This window comes from Schistocerca gregaria, unplaced genomic scaffold (genome assembly GCF_023897955.1).
Source record: "Schistocerca gregaria isolate iqSchGreg1 unplaced genomic scaffold, iqSchGreg1.2 ptg000570l, whole genome shotgun sequence".
NCBI classification, from domain to species: Eukaryota; Metazoa; Arthropoda; class Insecta; order Orthoptera; family Acrididae; genus Schistocerca; species Schistocerca gregaria.
Window position 1 is genome coordinate 44,630 of NW_026061961.1, and position 17,910 is coordinate 62,539.

Consider the following 17,910-nt stretch of genomic DNA (forward strand, 5'->3'; position numbering starts at 1 on the left):
CACTCACCTAGAAGAAATGGATTGAGTTCTGGTGGAAGAATGGATCCCTTCTGGAAGATCCTCATAAAAAAAAAAAAAAAAAAAAAAAAAAAAAAAAAAAAGAGGAAAAAAAAAGTGGTTCAAACAAAATTATAAATAAAAAATAAAAAAATTAAAAAAATTTCACATATACAAATGGGTGACTGGTATGGGGGCGACATCGAGGCCAGGCCTCAGGATTCTTGACCCCTGCCCTCTTTGCCGCCGCCTGCCTGCCACTACTTCATTAAAAAAAAAAAAAAAAAAAGTGGCTAGGATACCTGGCTCTCACCCAGGAATATATATAAAACTAAAAAAAAAAAAAAAAAAAAAAAAAAAAAAAAAAAGTCGGTAGAGCGTGAGACCCTTGATCCCAGGGAGAAAGTTTAAAAAAAAAAAAAAAAAAAAAAAAAAAAAAAAAAAAAAAAATAAAAAAAAAAAAAATGGATAAGGCGTCGGACTAAATAAAAAAAAAAAAAAAAAAAAAAAAAAAAAAAGTTGGTCTAGGGGTATGATTCCTGCTTAGGGTGCAGGAGGTCCCGGGTTCAAATCCCGGACGAGCCCTAGCGTTTTGTGCAAACTGATCGCACGTGAGTGGCTGAGTCGACGCAAAATGCTCGGCCTCAGTATCAAATGAATTTCATATTTGATGTGAGCAATTGACACTCTGATCCGACGTGTGAAGTTGATTACGAAGGTTTTTGAGTGCTGATGGAAGCAGGTGCATGTTACTATGTCTTGTTTTTAATGATGAAAAAGTGTTTCCGCCCGAGATCGAAAAATAAAAAAAAAAAAAAAAAAGTGGCTAGGATACCTGGCTCTCACCCAGGAGGCCCGGGTTCGATTCCCGGTACCGGAAGTGCGCGTTTTTGTTGCTCCTCTTATGCGACTTGTCTCGACTTTGCTCGACTGACGCTACGCTGACGCGTGCACAAAGCCACGTTAAGTATGATTCGTTGCAACACCTGACGGCGAGAGAGATGCGGCGTCTATCCACTTGTTATCCAGCCACATACCGGTACCTGTTGTCAAGAGGCTTGGAGGTCTGCAACACATTGCCACGGAGGTGGATGCAGCTAACCACTGTAGTTAGTGTACTGACAGCGCAGGCACGTTCATTAGCTCGCATGCATGTGATGGAGACCGTGTCTGCCACTGCTGTGGCGTACACCTTGGCCTAGGCTTAGGCTTTGCTGTGTATCGACACTTGCATTCCAGCCAGCTGCTTCCGTGGGCGCCTCCGTGGCCATGGCCGTGATCGTCTAGTGGTTAGGACATTGCGTTGTGGCCGCAATAACCCAGGTTCGAATCCTGGTCACGGCAATTTTTGAAAGTTTCTCCTTGCTGCCGTTGCATTGACGATAGTGCACGAGTACCCGAAATCACAGTGCTTCCTTGGTTTTTCACTCGTGTTCCGCAGGCCGCAGTCCGTACTACCACTTCATCACAAGTGCAACCTTCTTGAGCTCACATATGTCTGTTACATGGAACATTCTAGCTCCGCCCGACAGGTACAGCTATGATACTTTAGTGGTTACGGAAAGCCCAGGTTTCGAAACATGGTCACGGCACGAAAACGTCTCTTGATGCTGTCTCCTTAACTGCGACAGCTACAGACAAGTGGCGTCGCTACCATACGGCGGGCACGGCACTTTCTTGTTGTGGATGGCCTAAAGAGATGCTTCCAGTGGACATGGCACGGCGATACACTAGATCGCGTGTTCGAAGTGACCTTTGTAGTACAAATGAAACGTTTTGCCGCTGCTGCTCCCACGGTAACGTGGCCGAGCGGTCTAAGGCGCTGGTTTTAGGCACCAGTCTTTTCGGAGGCGTGGGTTCGAATCCCACCGTTGCCAATTTTGACGTCTCATTTTTTGTGCCGATGCGGTGTGTTCTCGTGGGGTAGGACGCAGCTCTTGTGACGCGCGTGTTGTGTAGGTAGCGTGGCCGAGCGGTCTAAGGCGCTGGTATCAGGCACCAGTCTCTTTGGAGGCGTGGGTTCCAAACCCACAGGTGCCAAACGTGTAATGTTGCCTGTGTCGTAGACAGCTGCACTCATTGCCCGCAAAGAAAACGGCACAACAAGGCGTGAGCGTCTGTTTCGTGAATTGTCGTAGAACAGTGCGTGGTGCAACGACAGGATTTGTAGGCGCCTTTTGCTCTCATCATTGCTGGCGTTCGTCTCCACGAAATGCGTCCGGAGCACGCCGCTCTATAACGCGAGAGAGTGGATTTTTTTACACTTGTCGTCGATTAACCGTGGGTTGCTGCTGGCGTTCGCTGGAGGAGCGCTGCCGTCGTTATCCGGTGTGGTCTAGTGGCTAGGATACCTGGCTCTCACCCAGGAGGCCCGGGTTCGATTCCCGGTACCGGAAGTGCGCGTTTTTGTTGCTCCTCTTATGCGACTTGTCTCGACTTTGCTCGACTGACGCTACGCTGACGCGTGCACAAAGCCACGTTAAGTATGATTCGTTGCAACACCTGACGGCGAGAGAGATGGGCGTCTATCCACTTGTTATCCAGCCACATACCGGTACCTGTTGTCAAGAGGCTTGGAGGTCTGCAACACATTGCCACGGAGGTGGATGCAGCTAACCACTGTAGTTAGTGTACTGACAGCGCAGGCACGTTCATTAGCTCGCATGCATGTGATGGAGACCGTGTCTGCCACTGCTGTGGCGTACACCTTGGCCTAGGCTTAGGCTTTGCTGTGTATCGACACTTGCATTCCAGCCAGCTGCTTCCGTGGGCGCCTCCGTGGCCATGGCCGTGATCGTCTAGTGGTTAGGACATTGCGTTGTGGCCGCAATAACCCAGGTTCGAATCCTGGTCACGGCAATTTTTGAAAGTTTCTCCTTGCTGCCGTTGCATTGACGATAGTGCACGAGTACCCGAAATCACAGTGCTTCCTTGGTTTTTCACTCGTGTTCCGCAGGCCGCAGTCCGTACTACCACTTCATCACAAGTGCAACCTTCTTGAGCTCACATATGTCTGTTACATGGAACATTCTAGCTCCGCCCGACAGGTACAGCTATGATACTTTAGTGGTTACGGAAAGCCCAGGTTTCGAAACATGGTCACGGCACGAAAACGTCTCTTGATGCTGTCTCCTTAACTGCGACAGCTACAGACAAGTGGCGTCGCTACCATACGGCGGGCACGGCACTTTCTTGTTGTGGATGGCCTAAAGAGATGCTTCCAGTGGACATGGCACGGCGATTGCCAAGATACTTCCATTTCGAAGTGACCTTTGTAGTACAAATGAAACGTTTTGCCGCTGCTGCTCCAACGGTAACGTGGCCGAGCGGTCTAAGGCGCTGGTTTTAGGCACCAGTCTTTTCGGAGGCGTGGGTTCGAATCCCACCGTTGCCAATTTTGACGTCTCATTTTTGTGCCGATGCGGTGTGTTCTCGTGGGGTAGGACGCAGCTCTTGTGACGCGCGTGTTGTGTAGGTAGCGTGGCCGAGCGGTCTAAGGCGCTGGTATCAGGCACCAGTCTCTTTGGAGGCGTGGGTTCCAAACCCACAGGTGCCAAACGTGTAATGTTGCCTGTGTCGTAGACAGCTGCACTCATTGCCCGCAAAGAAAACGGCACAACAAGGCGTGAGCGTCTGTTTCGTGAATTGTCGTAGAACAGTGCGTGGTGCAACGACAGGATTTGTAGGCGCCTTTTGCTCTCATCATTGCTGGCGTTCGTCTCCACGAAATGCGTCCGGAGCACGCCGCTCTATAACGCGAGAGAGTGGATTTTTTTACACTTGTCGTCGATTAACCGTGGGTTGCTGCTGCGTTCGCTGGAGGAGCGCTGCCGTCGTTATCCGGTGTGGTCTAGTGGCTAGGATACCTGGCTCTCACCCAGGAGGCCCGGGTTCGATTCCCGGTACCGGAAGTGCGCGTTTTTGTTGCTCCTCTTATGCGACTTGTCTCGACTTTGCTCGACTGACGCTACGCTGACGCGTGCACAAAGCCACGTTAAGTATGATTCGTTGCAACACCTGACGGCGAGAGAGATGCGGCGTCTATCCACTTGTTATCCAGCCACATACCGGTACCTGTTGTCAAGAGGCTTGGAGGTCTGCAACACATTGCCACGGAGGTGGATGCAGCTAACCACTGTAGTTAGTGTACTGACAGCGCAGGCACGTTCATTAGCTCGCATGCATGTGATGGAGACCGTGTCTGCCACTGCTGTGGCGTACACCTTGGCCTAGGCTTAGGCTTTGCTGTGTATCGACACTTGCATTCCAGCCAGCTGCTTCCGTGGGCGCCTCCGTGGCCATGGCCGTGATCGTCTAGTGGTTAGGACATTGCGTTGTGGCCGCAATAACCCAGGTTCGAATCCTGGTCACGGCAATTTTTGAAAGTTTCTCCTTGCTGCCGTTGCATTGACGATAGTGCACGAGTACCCGAAATCACAGTGCTTCCTTGGTTTTTCACTCGTGTTCCGCAGGCCGCAGTCCGTACTACCACTTCATCACAAGTGCAACCTTCTTGAGCTCACATATGTCTGTTACATGGAACATTCTAGCTCCGCCCGACAGGTACAGCTATGATACTTTAGTGGTTACGGAAAGCCCAGGTTTCGAAACATGGTCACGGCACGAAAACGTCTCTTGATGCTGTCTCCTTAACTGCGACAGCTACAGACAAGTGGCGTCGCTACCATACGGCGGGCACGGCACTTTCTTGTTGTGGATGGCCTAAAGAGATGCTTCCAGTGGACATGGCACGGCGATTGCCAAGATACTTCCATTTCGAAGTGACCTTTGTAGTACAAATGAAACGTTTTGCCGCTGCTGCTCCCACGGTAACGTGGCCGAGCGGTCTAAGGCGCTGGTTTTAGGCACCAGTCTTTTCGGAGGCGTGGGTTCGAATCCCACCGTTGCCAATTTTGACGTCTCATTTTTGTGCCGATGCGGTGTGTTCTCGTGGGGTAGGACGCAGCTCTTGTGACGCGCGTGTTGTGTAGGTAGCGTGGCCGAGCGGTCTAAGGCGCTGGTATCAGGCACCAGTCTCTTTGGAGGCGTGGGTTCCAAACCCACAGGTGCCAAACGTGTAATGTTGCCTGTGTCGTAGACAGCTGCACTCATTGCCCGCAAAGAAAACGGCACAACAAGGCGTGAGCGTCTGTTTCGTGAATTGTCGTAGAACAGTGCGTGGTGCAACGACAGGATTTGTAGGCGCCTTTTGCTCTCATCATTGCTGGCGTTCGTCTCCACGAAATGCGTCCGGAGCACGCCGCTCTATAACGCGAGAGAGTGGATTTTTTTACACTTGTCGTCGATTAACCGTGGGTTGCTGCTGCGTTCGCTGGAGGAGCGCTGCCGTCGTTATCCGGTGTGGTCTAGTGGCTAGGATACCTGGCTCTCACCCAGGAGGCCCGGGTTCGATTCCCGGTACCGGAAGTGCGCGTTTTTGTTGCTCCTCTTATGCGACTTGTCTCGACTTTGCTCGACTGACGCTACGCTGACGCGTGCACAAAGCCACGTTAAGTATGATTCGTTGCAACACCTGACGGCGAGAGAGATGGGCGTCTATCCACTTGTTATCCAGCCACATACCGGTACCTGTTGTCAAGAGGCTTGGAGGTCTGCAACACATTGCCACGGAGGTGGATGCAGCTAACCACTGTAGTTAGTGTACTGACAGCGCAGGCACGTTCATTAGCTCGCATGCATGTGATGGAGACCGTGTCTGCCACTGCTGTGGCGTACACCTTGGCCTAGGCTTAGGCTTTGCTGTGTATCGACACTTGCATTCCAGCCAGCTGCTTCCGTGGGCGCCTCCGTGGCCATGGCCGTGATCGTCTAGTGGTTAGGACATTGCGTTGTGGCCGCAATAACCCAGGTTCGAATCCTGGTCACGGCAATTTTTGAAAGTTTCTCCTTGCTGCCGTTGCATTGACGATAGTGCACGAGTACCCGAAATCACAGTGCTTCCTTGGTTTTTCACTCGTGTTCCGCAGGCCGCAGTCCGTACTACCACTTCATCACAAGTGCAACCTTCTTGAGCTCACATATGTCTGTTACATGGAACATTCTAGCTCCGCCCGACAGGTACAGCTATGATACTTTAGTGGTTACGGAAAGCCCAGGTTTCGAAACATGGTCACGGCACGAAAACGTCTCTTGATGCTGTCTCCTTAACTGCGACAGCTACAGACAAGTGGCGTCGCTACCATACGGCGGGCACGGCACTTTCTTGTTGTGGATGGCCTAAAGAGATGCTTCCAGTGGACATGGCACGGCGATTGCCAAGATACTTCCATTTCGAAGTGACCTTTGTAGTACAAATGAAACGTTTTGCCGCTGCTGCTCCCACGGTAACGTGGCCGAGCGGTCTAAGGCGCTGGTTTTAGGCACCAGTCTTTTCGGAGGCGTGGGTTCGAATCCCACCGTTGCCAATTTTGACGTCTCATTTTTGTGCCGATGCGGTGTGTTCTCGTGGGGTAGGACGCAGCTCTTGTGACGCGCGTGTTGTGTAGGTAGCGTGGCCGAGCGGTCTAAGGCGCTGGTATCAGGCACCAGTCTCTTTGGAGGCGTGGGTTCCAAACCCACAGGTGCCAAACGTGTAATGTTGCCTGTGTCGTAGACAGCTGCACTCATTGCCCGCAAAGAAAACGGCACAACAAGGCGTGAGCGTCTGTTTCGTGAATTGTCGTAGAACAGTGCGTGGTGCAACGACAGGATTTGTAGGCGCCTTTTGCTCTCATCATTGCTGGCGTTCGTCTCCACGAAATGCGTCCGGAGCACGCCGCTCTATAACGCGAGAGAGTGGATTTTTTTACACTTGTCGTCGATTAACCGTGGGTTGCTGCTGCGTTCGCTGGAGGAGCGCTGCCGTCGTTATCCGGTGTGGTCTAGTGGCTAGGATACCTGGCTCTCACCCAGGAGGCCCGGGTTCGATTCCCGGTACCGGAAGTGCGCGTTTTTGTTGCTCCTCTTATGCGACTTGTCTCGACTTTGCTCGACTGACGCTACGCTGACGCGTGCACAAAGCCACGTTAAGTATGATTCGTTGCAACACCTGACGGCGAGAGAGATGGGCGTCTATCCACTTGTTATCCAGCCACATACCGGTACCTGTTGTCAAGAGGCTTGGAGGTCTGCAACACATTGCCACGGAGGTGGATGCAGCTAACCACTGTAGTTAGTGTACTGACAGCGCAGGCACGTTCATTAGCTCGCATGCATGTGATGGAGACCGTGTCTGCCACTGCTGTGGCGTACACCTTGGCCTAGGCTTAGGCTTTGCTGTGTATCGACACTTGCATTCCAGCCAGCTGCTTCCGTGGGCGCCTCCGTGGCCATGGCCGTGATCGTCTAGTGGTTAGGACATTGCGTTGTGGCCGCAATAACCCAGGTTCGAATCCTGGTCACGGCAATTTTTGAAAGTTTCTCCTTGCTGCCGTTGCATTGACGATAGTGCACGAGTACCCGAAATCACAGTGCTTCCTTGGTTTTTCACTCGTGTTCCGCAGGCCGCAGTCCGTACTACCACTTCATCACAAGTGCAACCTTCTTGAGCTCACATATGTCTGTTACATGGAACATTCTAGCTCCGCCCGACAGGTACAGCTATGATACTTTAGTGGTTACGGAAAGCCCAGGTTTCGAAACATGGTCACGGCACGAAAACGTCTCTTGATGCTGTCTCCTTAACTGCGACAGCTACAGACAAGTGGCGTCGCTACCATACGGCGGGCACGGCACTTTCTTGTTGTGGATGGCCTAAAGAGATGCTTCCAGTGGACATGGCACGGCGATTGCCAAGATACTTCCATTTCGAAGTGACCTTTGTAGTACAAATGAAACGTTTTGCCGCTGCTGCTCCCACGGTAACGTGGCCGAGCGGTCTAAGGCGCTGGTTTTAGGCACCAGTCTTTTCGGAGGCGTGGGTTCGAATCCCACCGTTGCCAATTTTGACGTCTCATTTTTGTGCCGATGCGGTGTGTTCTCGTGGGGTAGGACGCAGCTCTTGTGACGCGCGTGTTGTGTAGGTAGCGTGGCCGAGCGGTCTAAGGCGCTGGTATCAGGCACCAGTCTCTTTGGAGGCGTGGGTTCCAAACCCACAGGTGCCAAACGTGTAATGTTGCCTGTGTCGTAGACAGCTGCACTCATTGCCCGCAAAGAAAACGGCACAACAAGGCGTGAGCGTCTGTTTCGTGAATTGTCGTAGAACAGTGCGTGGTGCAACGACAGGATTTGTAGGCGCCTTTTGCTCTCATCATTGCTGGCGTTCGTCTCCACGAAATGCGTCCGGAGCACGCCGCTCTATAACGCGAGAGAGTGGATTTTTTTACACTTGTCGTCGATTAACCGTGGGTTGCTGCTGCGTTCGCTGGAGCAGCGCTGCCGTCGTTATCCGGTGTGGTCTAGTCGCTAGGATACCTGGCTCTCACCCAGGAGGCCCGGGTTCGATTCCCGGTACCGGAAGTGCGCGTTTTTGTTGCTCCTCTTATGCGACTTGTCTCGACTTTGCTCGACTGACGCTACGCTGACGCGTGCACAAAGCCACGTTAAGTATGATTCGTTGCAACACCTGACGGCGAGAGAGATGGGCGTCTATCCACTTGTTATCCAGCCACATACCGGTACCTGTTGTCAAGAGGCTTGGAGGTCTGCAACACATTGCCACGGAGGTGGATGCAGCTAACCACTGTAGTTAGTGTACTGACAGCGCAGGCACGTTCATTAGCTCGCATGCATGTGATGGAGACCGTGTCTGCCACTGCTGTGGCGTACACCTTGGCCTAGGCTTAGGCTTTGCTGTGTATCGACACTTGCATTCCAGCCAGCTGCTTCCGTGGGCGCCTCCGTGGCCATGGCCGTGATCGTCTAGTGGTTAGGACATTGCGTTGTGGCCGCAATAACCCAGGTTCGAATCCTGGTCACGGCAATTTTTGAAAGTTTCTCCTTGCTGCCGTTGCATTGACGATAGTGCACGAGTACCCGAAATCACAGTGCTTCCTTGGTTTTTCACTCGTGTTCCGCAGGCCGCAGTCCGTACTACCACTTCATCACAAGTGCAACCTTCTTGAGCTCACATATGTCTGTTACATGGAACATTCTAGCTCCGCCCGACAGGTACAGCTATGATACTTTAGTGGTTACGGAAAGCCCAGGTTTCGAAACATGGTCACGGCACGAAAACGTCTCTTGATGCTGTCTCCTTAACTGCGACAGCTACAGACAAGTGGCGTCGCTACCATACGGCGGGCACGGCACTTTCTTGTTGTGGATGGCCTAAAGAGATGCTTCCAGTGGACATGGCACGGCGATTGCCAAGATACTTCCATTTCGAAGTGACCTTTGTAGTACAAATGAAACGTTTTGCCGCTGCTGCTCCCACGGTAACGTGTCCGAGCGGTCTAAGGCGCTGGTTTTAGGCACCAGTCTTTTCGGAGGCGTGGGTTCGAATCCCACCGTTGCCAATTTTGACGTCTCATTTTTGTGCCGATGCGGTGTGTTCTCGTGGGGTAGGACGCAGCTCTTGTGACGCGCGTGTTGTGTAGGTAGCGTGGCCGAGCGGTCTAAGGCGCTGGTATCAGGCACCAGTCTCTTTGGAGGCGTGGGTTCCAAACCCACAGGTGCCAAACGTGTAATGTTGCCTGTGTCGTAGACAGCTGCACTCATTGCCCGCAAAGAAAACGGCACAACAAGGCGTGAGCGTCTGTTTCGTGAATTGTCGTAGAACAGTGCGTGGTGCAACGACAGGATTTGTAGGCGCCTTTTGCTCTCATCATTGCTGGCGTTCGTCTCCACGAAATGCGTCCGGAGCACGCCGCTCTATAACGCGAGAGAGTGGATTTTTTTACACTTGTCGTCGATTAACCGTGGGTTGCTGCTGCGTTCGCTGGAGCAGCGCTGCCGTCGTTATCCGGTGTGGTCTAGTCGCTAGGATACCTGGCTCTCACCCAGGAGGCCCGGGTTCGATTCCCGGTACCGGAAGTGCGCGTTTTTGTTGCTCCTCTTATGCGACTTGTCTCGACTTTGCTCGACTGACGCTACGCTGACGCGTGCACAAAGCCACGTTAAGTATGATTCGTTGCAACACCTGACGGCGAGAGAGATGGGCGTCTATCCACTTGTTATCCAGCCACATACCGGTACCTGTTGTCAAGAGGCTTGGAGGTCTGCAACACATTGCCACGGAGGTGGATGCAGCTAACCACTGTAGTTAGTGTACTGACAGCGCAGGCACGTTCATTAGCTCGCATGCATGTGATGGAGACCGTGTCTGCCACTGCTGTGGCGTACACCTTGGCCTAGGCTTAGGCTTTGCTGTGTATCGACACTTGCATTCCAGCCAGCTGCTTCCGTGGGCGCCTCCGTGGCCATGGCCGTGATCGTCTAGTGGTTAGGACATTGCGTTGTGGCCGCAATAACCCAGGTTCGAATCCTGGTCACGGCAATTTTTGAAAGTTTCTCCTTGCTGCCGTTGCATTGACGATAGTGCACGAGTACCCGAAATCACAGTGCTTCCTTGGTTTTTCACTCGTGTTCCGCAGGCCGCAGTCCGTACTACCACTTCATCACAAGTGCAACCTTCTTGAGCTCACATATGTCTGTTACATGGAACATTCTAGCTCCGCCCGACAGGTACAGCTATGATACTTTAGTGGTTACGGAAAGCCCAGGTTTCGAAACATGGTCACGGCACGAAAACGTCTCTTGATGCTGTCTCCTTAACTGCGACAGCTACAGACAAGTGGCGTCGCTACCATACGGCGGGCACGGCACTTTCTTGTTGTGGATGGCCTAAAGAGATGCTTCCAGTGGACATGGCACGGCGATTGCCAAGATACTTCCATTTCGAAGTGACCTTTGTAGTACAAATGAAACGTTTTGCCGCTGCTGCTCCCACGGTAACGTGGCCGAGCGGTCTAAGGCGCTGGTTTTAGGCACCAGTCTTTTCGGAGGCGTGGGTTCGAATCCCACCGTTGCCAATTTTGACGTCTCATTTTTGTGCCGATGCGGTGTGTTCTCGTGGGGTAGGACGCAGCTCTTGTGACGCGCGTGTTGTGTAGGTAGCGTGGCCGAGCGGTCTAAGGCGCTGGTATCAGGCACCAGTCTCTTTGGAGGCGTGGGTTCCAAACCCACAGGTGCCAAACGTGTAATGTTGCCTGTGTCGTAGACAGCTGCACTCATTGCCCGCAAAGAAAACGGCACAACAAGGCGTGAGCGTCTGTTTCGTGAATTGTCGTAGAACAGTGCGTGGTGCAACGACAGGATTTGTAGGCGCCTTTTGCTCTCATCATTGCTGGCGTTCGTCTCCACGAAATGCGTCCGGAGCACGCCGCTCTATAACGCGAGAGAGTGGATTTTTTTACACTTGTCGTCGATTAACCGTGGGTTGCTGCTGCGTTCGCTGGAGCAGCGCTGCCGTCGTTATCCGGTGTGGTCTAGTCGCTAGGATACCTGGCTCTCACCCAGGAGGCCCGGGTTCGATTCCCGGTACCGGAAGTGCGCGTTTTTGTTGCTCCTCTTATGCGACTTGTCTCGACTTTGCTCGACTGACGCTACGCTGACGCGTGCACAAAGCCACGTTAAGTATGATTCGTTGCAACACCTGACGGCGAGAGAGATGGGCGTCTATCCACTTGTTATCCAGCCACATACCGGTACCTGTTGTCAAGAGGCTTGGAGGTCTGCAACACATTGCCACGGAGGTGGATGCAGCTAACCACTGTAGTTAGTGTACTGACAGCGCAGGCACGTTCATTAGCTCGCATGCATGTGATGGAGACCGTGTCTGCCACTGCTGTGGCGTACACCTTGGCCTAGGCTTAGGCTTTGCTGTGTATCGACACTTGCATTCCAGCCAGCTGCTTCCGTGGGCGCCTCCGTGGCCATGGCCGTGATCGTCTAGTGGTTAGGACATTGCGTTGTGGCCGCAATAACCCAGGTTCGAATCCTGGTCACGGCAATTTTTGAAAGTTTCTCCTTGCTGCCGTTGCATTGACGATAGTGCACGAGTACCCGAAATCACAGTGCTTCCTTGGTTTTTCACTCGTGTTCCGCAGGCCGCAGTCCGTACTACCACTTCATCACAAGTGCAACCTTCTTGAGCTCACATATGTCTGTTACATGGAACATTCTAGCTCCGCCCGACAGGTACAGCTATGATACTTTAGTGGTTACGGAAAGCCCAGGTTTCGAAACATGGTCACGGCACGAAAACGTCTCTTGATGCTGTCTCCTTAACTGCGACAGCTACAGACAAGTGGCGTCGCTACCATACGGCGGGCACGGCACTTTCTTGTTGTGGATGGCCTAAAGAGATGCTTCCAGTGGACATGGCACGGCGATTGCCAAGATACTTCCATTTCGAAGTGACCTTTGTAGTACAAATGAAACGTTTTGCCGCTGCTGCTCCCACGGTAACGTGGCCGAGCGGTCTAAGGCGCTGGTTTTAGGCACCAGTCTTTTCGGAGGCGTGGGTTCGAATCCCACCGTTGCCAATTTTGACGTCTCATTTTTGTGCCGATGCGGTGTGTTCTCGTGGGGTAGGACGCAGCTCTTGTGACGCGCGTGTTGTGTAGGTAGCGTGGCCGAGCGGTCTAAGGCGCTGGTATCAGGCACCAGTCTCTTTGGAGGCGTGGGTTCCAAACCCACAGGTGCCAAACGTGTAATGTTGCCTGTGTCGTAGACAGCTGCACTCATTGCCCGCAAAGAAAACGGCACAACAAGGCGTGAGCGTCTGTTTCGTGAATTGTCGTAGAACAGTGCGTGGTGCAACGACAGGATTTGTAGGCGCCTTTTGCTCTCATCATTGCTGGCGTTCGTCTCCACGAAATGCGTCCGGAGCACGCCGCTCTATAACGCGAGAGAGTGGATTTTTTTACACTTGTCGTCGATTAACCGTGGGTTGCTGCTGCGTTCGCTGGAGCAGCGCTGCCGTCGTTATCCGGTGTGGTCTAGTCGCTAGGATACCTGGCTCTCACCCAGGAGGCCCGGGTTCGATTCCCGGTACCGGAAGTGCGCGTTTTTGTTGCTCCTCTTATGCGACTTGTCTCGACTTTGCTCGACTGACGCTACGCTGACGCGTGCACAAAGCCACGTTAAGTATGATTCGTTGCAACACCTGACGGCGAGAGAGATGGGCGTCTATCCACTTGTTATCCAGCCACATACCGGTACCTGTTGTCAAGAGGCTTGGAGGTCTGCAACACATTGCCACGGAGGTGGATGCAGCTAACCACTGTAGTTAGTGTACTGACAGCGCAGGCACGTTCATTAGCTCGCATGCATGTGATGGAGACCGTGTCTGCCACTGCTGTGGCGTACACCTTGGCCTAGGCTTAGGCTTTGCTGTGTATCGACACTTGCATTCCAGCCAGCTGCTTCCGTGGGCGCCTCCGTGGCCATGGCCGTGATCGTCTAGTGGTTAGGACATTGCGTTGTGGCCGCAATAACCCAGGTTCGAATCCTGGTCACGGCAATTTTTGAAAGTTTCTCCTTGCTGCCGTTGCATTGACGATAGTGCACGAGTACCCGAAATCACAGTGCTTCCTTGGTTTTTCACTCGTGTTCCGCAGGCCGCAGTCCGTACTACCACTTCATCACAAGTGCAACCTTCTTGAGCTCACATATGTCTGTTACATGGAACATTCTAGCTCCGCCCGACAGGTACAGCTATGATACTTTAGTGGTTACGGAAAGCCCAGGTTTCGAAACATGGTCACGGCACGAAAACGTCTCTTGATGCTGTCTCCTTAACTGCGACAGCTACAGACAAGTGGCGTCGCTACCATACGGCGGGCACGGCACTTTCTTGTTGTGGATGGCCTAAAGAGATGCTTCCAGTGGACATGGCACGGCGATTGCCAAGATACTTCCATTTCGAAGTGACCTTTGTAGTACAAATGAAACGTTTTGCCGCTGCTGCTCCCACGGTAACGTGGCCGAGCGGTCTAAGGCGCTGGTTTTAGGCACCAGTCTTTTCGGAGGCGTGGGTTCGAATCCCACCGTTGCCAATTTTGACGTCTCATTTTTGTGCCGATGCGGTGTGTTCTCGTGGGGTAGGACGCAGCTCTTGTGACGCGCGTGTTGTGTAGGTAGCGTGGCCGAGCGGTCTAAGGCGCTGGTATCAGGCACCAGTCTCTTTGGAGGCGTGGGTTCCAAACCCACAGGTGCCAAACGTGTAATGTTGCCTGTGTCGTAGACAGCTGCACTCATTGCCCGCAAAGAAAACGGCACAACAAGGCGTGAGCGTCTGTTTCGTGAATTGTCGTAGAACAGTGCGTGGTGCAACGACAGGATTTGTAGGCGCCTTTTGCTCTCATCATTGCTGGCGTTCGTCTCCACGAAATGCGTCCGGAGCACGCCGCTCTATAACGCGAGAGAGTGGATTTTTTTACACTTGTCGTCGATTAACCGTGGGTTGCTGCTGCGTTCGCTGGAGCAGCGCTGCCGTCGTTATCCGGTGTGGTCTAGTCGCTAGGATACCTGGCTCTCACCCAGGAGGCCCGGGTTCGATTCCCGGTACCGGAAGTGCGCGTTTTTGTTGCTCCTCTTATGCGACTTGTCTCGACTTTGCTCGACTGACGCTACGCTGACGCGTGCACAAAGCCACGTTAAGTATGATTCGTTGCAACACCTGACGGCGAGAGAGATGGGCGTCTATCCACTTGTTATCCAGCCACATACCGGTACCTGTTGTCAAGAGGCTTGGAGGTCTGCAACACATTGCCACGGAGGTGGATGCAGCTAACCACTGTAGTTAGTGTACTGACAGCGCAGGCACGTTCATTAGCTCGCATGCATGTGATGGAGACCGTGTCTGCCACTGCTGTGGCGTACACCTTGGCCTAGGCTTAGGCTTTGCTGTGTATCGACACTTGCATTCCAGCCAGCTGCTTCCGTGGGCGCCTCCGTGGCCATGGCCGTGATCGTCTAGTGGTTAGGACATTGCGTTGTGGCCGCAATAACCCAGGTTCGAATCCTGGTCACGGCAATTTTTGAAAGTTTCTCCTTGCTGCCGTTGCATTGACGATAGTGCACGAGTACCCGAAATCACAGTGCTTCCTTGGTTTTTCACTCGTGTTCCGCAGGCCGCAGTCCGTACTACCACTTCATCACAAGTGCAACCTTCTTGAGCTCACATATGTCTGTTACATGGAACATTCTAGCTCCGCCCGACAGGTACAGCTATGATACTTTAGTGGTTACGGAAAGCCCAGGTTTCGAAACATGGTCACGGCACGAAAACGTCTCTTGATGCTGTCTCCTTAACTGCGACAGCTACAGACAAGTGGCGTCGCTACCATACGGCGGGCACGGCACTTTCTTGTTGTGGATGGCCTAAAGAGATGCTTCCAGTGGACATGGCACGGCGATTGCCAAGATACTTCCATTTCGAAGTGACCTTTGTAGTACAAATGAAACGTTTTGCCGCTGCTGCTCCCACGGTAACGTGGCCGAGCGGTCTAAGGCGCTGGTTTTAGGCACCAGTCTTTTCGGAGGCGTGGGTTCGAATCCCACCGTTGCCAATTTTGACGTCTCATTTTTGTGCCGATGCGGTGTGTTCTCGTGGGGTAGGACGCAGCTCTTGTGACGCGCGTGTTGTGTAGGTAGCGTGGCCGAGCGGTCTAAGGCGCTGGTATCAGGCACCAGTCTCTTTGGAGGCGTGGGTTCCAAACCCACAGGTGCCAAACGTGTAATGTTGCCTGTGTCGTAGACAGCTGCACTCATTGCCCGCAAAGAAAACGGCACAACAAGGCGTGAGCGTCTGTTTCGTGAATTGTCGTAGAACAGTGCGTGGTGCAACGACAGGATTTGTAGGCGCCTTTTGCTCTCATCATTGCTGGCGTTCGTCTCCACGAAATGCGTCCGGAGCACGCCGCTCTATAACGCGAGAGAGTGGATTTTTTTACACTTGTCGTCGATTAACCGTGGGTTGCTGCTGCGTTCGCTGGAGCAGCGCTGCCGTCGTTATCCGGTGTGGTCTAGTCGCTAGGATACCTGGCTCTCACCCAGGAGGCCCGGGTTCGATTCCCGGTACCGGAAGTGCGCGTTTTTGTTGCTCCTCTTATGCGACTTGTCTCGACTTTGCTCGACTGACGCTACGCTGACGCGTGCACAAAGCCACGTTAAGTATGATTCGTTGCAACACCTGACGGCGAGAGAGATGGGCGTCTATCCACTTGTTATCCAGCCACATACCGGTACCTGTTGTCAAGAGGCTTGGAGGTCTGCAACACATTGCCACGGAGGTGGATGCAGCTAACCACTGTAGTTAGTGTACTGACAGCGCAGGCACGTTCATTAGCTCGCATGCATGTGATGGAGACCGTGTCTGCCACTGCTGTGGCGTACACCTTGGCCTAGGCTTAGGCTTTGCTGTGTATCGACACTTGCATTCCAGCCAGCTGCTTCCGTGGGCGCCTCCGTGGCCATGGCCGTGATCGTCTAGTGGTTAGGACATTGCGTTGTGGCCGCAATAACCCAGGTTCGAATCCTGGTCACGGCAATTTTTGAAAGTTTCTCCTTGCTGCCGTTGCATTGACGATAGTGCACGAGTACCCGAAATCACAGTGCTTCCTTGGTTTTTCACTCGTGTTCCGCAGGCCGCAGTCCGTACTACCACTTCATCACAAGTGCAACCTTCTTGAGCTCACATATGTCTGTTACATGGAACATTCTAGCTCCGCCCGACAGGTACAGCTATGATACTTTAGTGGTTACGGAAAGCCCAGGTTTCGAAACATGGTCACGGCACGAAAACGTCTCTTGATGCTGTCTCCTTAACTGCGACAGCTACAGACAAGTGGCGTCGCTACCATACGGCGGGCACGGCACTTTCTTGTTGTGGATGGCCTAAAGAGATGCTTCCAGTGGACATGGCACGGCGATTGCCAAGATACTTCCATTTCGAAGTGACCTTTGTAGTACAAATGAAACGTTTTGCCGCTGCTGCTCCCACGGTAACGTGGCCGAGCGGTCTAAGGCGCTGGTTTTAGGCACCAGTCTTTTCGGAGGCGTGGGTTCGAATCCCACCGTTGCCAATTTTGACGTCTCATTTTTGTGCCGATGCGGTGTGTTCTCGTGGGGTAGGACGCAGCTCTTGTGACGCGCGTGTTGTGTAGGTAGCGTGGCCGAGCGGTCTAAGGCGCTGGTATCAGGCACCAGTCTCTTTGGAGGCGTGGGTTCCAAACCCACAGGTGCCAAACGTGTAATGTTGCCTGTGTCGTAGACAGCTGCACTCATTGCCCGCAAAGAAAACGGCACAACAAGGCGTGAGCGTCTGTTTCGTGAATTGTCGTAGAACAGTGCGTGGTGCAACGACAGGATTTGTAGGCGCCTTTTGCTCTCATCATTGCTGGCGTTCGTCTCCACGAAATGCGTCCGGAGCACGCCGCTCTATAACGCGAGAGAGTGGATTTTTTTACACTTGTCGTCGATTAACCGTGGGTTGCTGCTGCGTTCGCTGGAGGAGCGCTGCCGTCGTTATCCGGTGTGGTCTAGTGGCTAGGATACCTGGCTCTCACCCAGGAGGCCCGGGTTCGATTCCCGGTACCGGAAGTGCGCGTTTTTGTTGCTCCTCTTATGCGACTTGTCTCGACTTTGCTCGACTGACGCTACGCTGACGCGTGCACAAAGCCACGTTAAGTATGATTCGTTGCAACACCTGACGGCGAGAGAGATGGGCGTCTATCCACTTGTTATCCAGCCACATACCGGTACCTGTTGTCAAGAGGCTTGGAGGTCTGCAACACATTGCCACGGAGGTGGATGCAGCTAACCACTGTAGTTAGTGTACTGACAGCGCAGGCACGTTCATTAGCTCGCATGCATGTGATGGAGACCGTGTCTGCCACTGCTGTGGCGTACACCTTGGCCTAGGCTTAGGCTTTGCTGTGTATCGACACTTGCATTCCAGCCAGCTGC

At 52.9% G+C, this 17,910-nt stretch overlaps 33 non-coding genes across 33 annotated transcripts; all 33 read left to right on the forward strand.

Annotated features, from left to right (window-relative positions):
* The first annotated feature begins 1,269 nt into the window (after positions 1 to 1,269).
* Trnah-gug (transfer RNA histidin (anticodon GUG)) lies at positions 1,270 to 1,341 on the forward strand. Its single transcript has one exon. It is a non-coding gene; the product is annotated as a tRNA-His (tRNA).
* Positions 1,342 to 1,792: 451 nt separating this feature from the next.
* Trnal-uag (transfer RNA leucine (anticodon UAG)) lies at positions 1,793 to 1,874 on the forward strand. The gene has a single exon. It is a non-coding gene; the product is annotated as a tRNA-Leu (tRNA).
* Positions 1,875 to 2,321: 447 nt separating this feature from the next.
* Trnae-cuc (transfer RNA glutamic acid (anticodon CUC)) lies at positions 2,322 to 2,393 on the forward strand. Its single transcript has one exon. It is a non-coding gene; the product is annotated as a tRNA-Glu (tRNA).
* A 391-nt stretch (positions 2,394 to 2,784) lies between these two features.
* On the forward strand, positions 2,785 to 2,856 carry Trnah-gug (transfer RNA histidin (anticodon GUG)). Its single transcript has one exon. It is a non-coding gene; the product is annotated as a tRNA-His (tRNA).
* Positions 2,857 to 3,309: 453 nt separating this feature from the next.
* On the forward strand, positions 3,310 to 3,391 carry Trnal-uag (transfer RNA leucine (anticodon UAG)). The gene has a single exon. It is a non-coding gene; the product is annotated as a tRNA-Leu (tRNA).
* A 445-nt stretch (positions 3,392 to 3,836) lies between these two features.
* On the forward strand, positions 3,837 to 3,908 carry Trnae-cuc (transfer RNA glutamic acid (anticodon CUC)). The gene has a single exon. It is a non-coding gene; the product is annotated as a tRNA-Glu (tRNA).
* Positions 3,909 to 4,300: 392 nt separating this feature from the next.
* Trnah-gug (transfer RNA histidin (anticodon GUG)) lies at positions 4,301 to 4,372 on the forward strand. The gene has a single exon. It is a non-coding gene; the product is annotated as a tRNA-His (tRNA).
* Positions 4,373 to 4,825: 453 nt separating this feature from the next.
* Positions 4,826 to 4,907, forward strand: Trnal-uag (transfer RNA leucine (anticodon UAG)). Its single transcript has one exon. It is a non-coding gene; the product is annotated as a tRNA-Leu (tRNA).
* A 445-nt stretch (positions 4,908 to 5,352) lies between these two features.
* Trnae-cuc (transfer RNA glutamic acid (anticodon CUC)) lies at positions 5,353 to 5,424 on the forward strand. Its single transcript has one exon. It is a non-coding gene; the product is annotated as a tRNA-Glu (tRNA).
* A 391-nt stretch (positions 5,425 to 5,815) lies between these two features.
* Positions 5,816 to 5,887, forward strand: Trnah-gug (transfer RNA histidin (anticodon GUG)). The gene has a single exon. It is a non-coding gene; the product is annotated as a tRNA-His (tRNA).
* Positions 5,888 to 6,340: 453 nt separating this feature from the next.
* Trnal-uag (transfer RNA leucine (anticodon UAG)) lies at positions 6,341 to 6,422 on the forward strand. The gene has a single exon. It is a non-coding gene; the product is annotated as a tRNA-Leu (tRNA).
* A 445-nt stretch (positions 6,423 to 6,867) lies between these two features.
* On the forward strand, positions 6,868 to 6,939 carry Trnae-cuc (transfer RNA glutamic acid (anticodon CUC)). Its single transcript has one exon. It is a non-coding gene; the product is annotated as a tRNA-Glu (tRNA).
* Positions 6,940 to 7,330: 391 nt separating this feature from the next.
* Positions 7,331 to 7,402, forward strand: Trnah-gug (transfer RNA histidin (anticodon GUG)). Its single transcript has one exon. It is a non-coding gene; the product is annotated as a tRNA-His (tRNA).
* Positions 7,403 to 7,855: 453 nt separating this feature from the next.
* Trnal-uag (transfer RNA leucine (anticodon UAG)) lies at positions 7,856 to 7,937 on the forward strand. The gene has a single exon. It is a non-coding gene; the product is annotated as a tRNA-Leu (tRNA).
* Positions 7,938 to 8,382: 445 nt separating this feature from the next.
* Trnae-cuc (transfer RNA glutamic acid (anticodon CUC)) lies at positions 8,383 to 8,454 on the forward strand. The gene has a single exon. It is a non-coding gene; the product is annotated as a tRNA-Glu (tRNA).
* A 391-nt stretch (positions 8,455 to 8,845) lies between these two features.
* On the forward strand, positions 8,846 to 8,917 carry Trnah-gug (transfer RNA histidin (anticodon GUG)). Its single transcript has one exon. It is a non-coding gene; the product is annotated as a tRNA-His (tRNA).
* Positions 8,918 to 9,370: 453 nt separating this feature from the next.
* On the forward strand, positions 9,371 to 9,452 carry Trnal-uag (transfer RNA leucine (anticodon UAG)). Its single transcript has one exon. It is a non-coding gene; the product is annotated as a tRNA-Leu (tRNA).
* A 445-nt stretch (positions 9,453 to 9,897) lies between these two features.
* On the forward strand, positions 9,898 to 9,969 carry Trnae-cuc (transfer RNA glutamic acid (anticodon CUC)). Its single transcript has one exon. It is a non-coding gene; the product is annotated as a tRNA-Glu (tRNA).
* A 391-nt stretch (positions 9,970 to 10,360) lies between these two features.
* Trnah-gug (transfer RNA histidin (anticodon GUG)) lies at positions 10,361 to 10,432 on the forward strand. The gene has a single exon. It is a non-coding gene; the product is annotated as a tRNA-His (tRNA).
* Positions 10,433 to 10,885: 453 nt separating this feature from the next.
* Positions 10,886 to 10,967, forward strand: Trnal-uag (transfer RNA leucine (anticodon UAG)). Its single transcript has one exon. It is a non-coding gene; the product is annotated as a tRNA-Leu (tRNA).
* A 445-nt stretch (positions 10,968 to 11,412) lies between these two features.
* Trnae-cuc (transfer RNA glutamic acid (anticodon CUC)) lies at positions 11,413 to 11,484 on the forward strand. The gene has a single exon. It is a non-coding gene; the product is annotated as a tRNA-Glu (tRNA).
* A 391-nt stretch (positions 11,485 to 11,875) lies between these two features.
* Positions 11,876 to 11,947, forward strand: Trnah-gug (transfer RNA histidin (anticodon GUG)). Its single transcript has one exon. It is a non-coding gene; the product is annotated as a tRNA-His (tRNA).
* A 453-nt stretch (positions 11,948 to 12,400) lies between these two features.
* Positions 12,401 to 12,482, forward strand: Trnal-uag (transfer RNA leucine (anticodon UAG)). The gene has a single exon. It is a non-coding gene; the product is annotated as a tRNA-Leu (tRNA).
* A 445-nt stretch (positions 12,483 to 12,927) lies between these two features.
* Positions 12,928 to 12,999, forward strand: Trnae-cuc (transfer RNA glutamic acid (anticodon CUC)). Its single transcript has one exon. It is a non-coding gene; the product is annotated as a tRNA-Glu (tRNA).
* Positions 13,000 to 13,390: 391 nt separating this feature from the next.
* On the forward strand, positions 13,391 to 13,462 carry Trnah-gug (transfer RNA histidin (anticodon GUG)). Its single transcript has one exon. It is a non-coding gene; the product is annotated as a tRNA-His (tRNA).
* A 453-nt stretch (positions 13,463 to 13,915) lies between these two features.
* Trnal-uag (transfer RNA leucine (anticodon UAG)) lies at positions 13,916 to 13,997 on the forward strand. The gene has a single exon. It is a non-coding gene; the product is annotated as a tRNA-Leu (tRNA).
* Positions 13,998 to 14,442: 445 nt separating this feature from the next.
* Trnae-cuc (transfer RNA glutamic acid (anticodon CUC)) lies at positions 14,443 to 14,514 on the forward strand. The gene has a single exon. It is a non-coding gene; the product is annotated as a tRNA-Glu (tRNA).
* Positions 14,515 to 14,905: 391 nt separating this feature from the next.
* Trnah-gug (transfer RNA histidin (anticodon GUG)) lies at positions 14,906 to 14,977 on the forward strand. The gene has a single exon. It is a non-coding gene; the product is annotated as a tRNA-His (tRNA).
* Positions 14,978 to 15,430: 453 nt separating this feature from the next.
* Positions 15,431 to 15,512, forward strand: Trnal-uag (transfer RNA leucine (anticodon UAG)). Its single transcript has one exon. It is a non-coding gene; the product is annotated as a tRNA-Leu (tRNA).
* Positions 15,513 to 15,957: 445 nt separating this feature from the next.
* Trnae-cuc (transfer RNA glutamic acid (anticodon CUC)) lies at positions 15,958 to 16,029 on the forward strand. Its single transcript has one exon. It is a non-coding gene; the product is annotated as a tRNA-Glu (tRNA).
* Positions 16,030 to 16,420: 391 nt separating this feature from the next.
* Trnah-gug (transfer RNA histidin (anticodon GUG)) lies at positions 16,421 to 16,492 on the forward strand. The gene has a single exon. It is a non-coding gene; the product is annotated as a tRNA-His (tRNA).
* A 453-nt stretch (positions 16,493 to 16,945) lies between these two features.
* Trnal-uag (transfer RNA leucine (anticodon UAG)) lies at positions 16,946 to 17,027 on the forward strand. Its single transcript has one exon. It is a non-coding gene; the product is annotated as a tRNA-Leu (tRNA).
* Positions 17,028 to 17,472: 445 nt separating this feature from the next.
* On the forward strand, positions 17,473 to 17,544 carry Trnae-cuc (transfer RNA glutamic acid (anticodon CUC)). The gene has a single exon. It is a non-coding gene; the product is annotated as a tRNA-Glu (tRNA).
* The last annotated feature ends 366 nt before the right edge of the window (positions 17,545 to 17,910 follow it).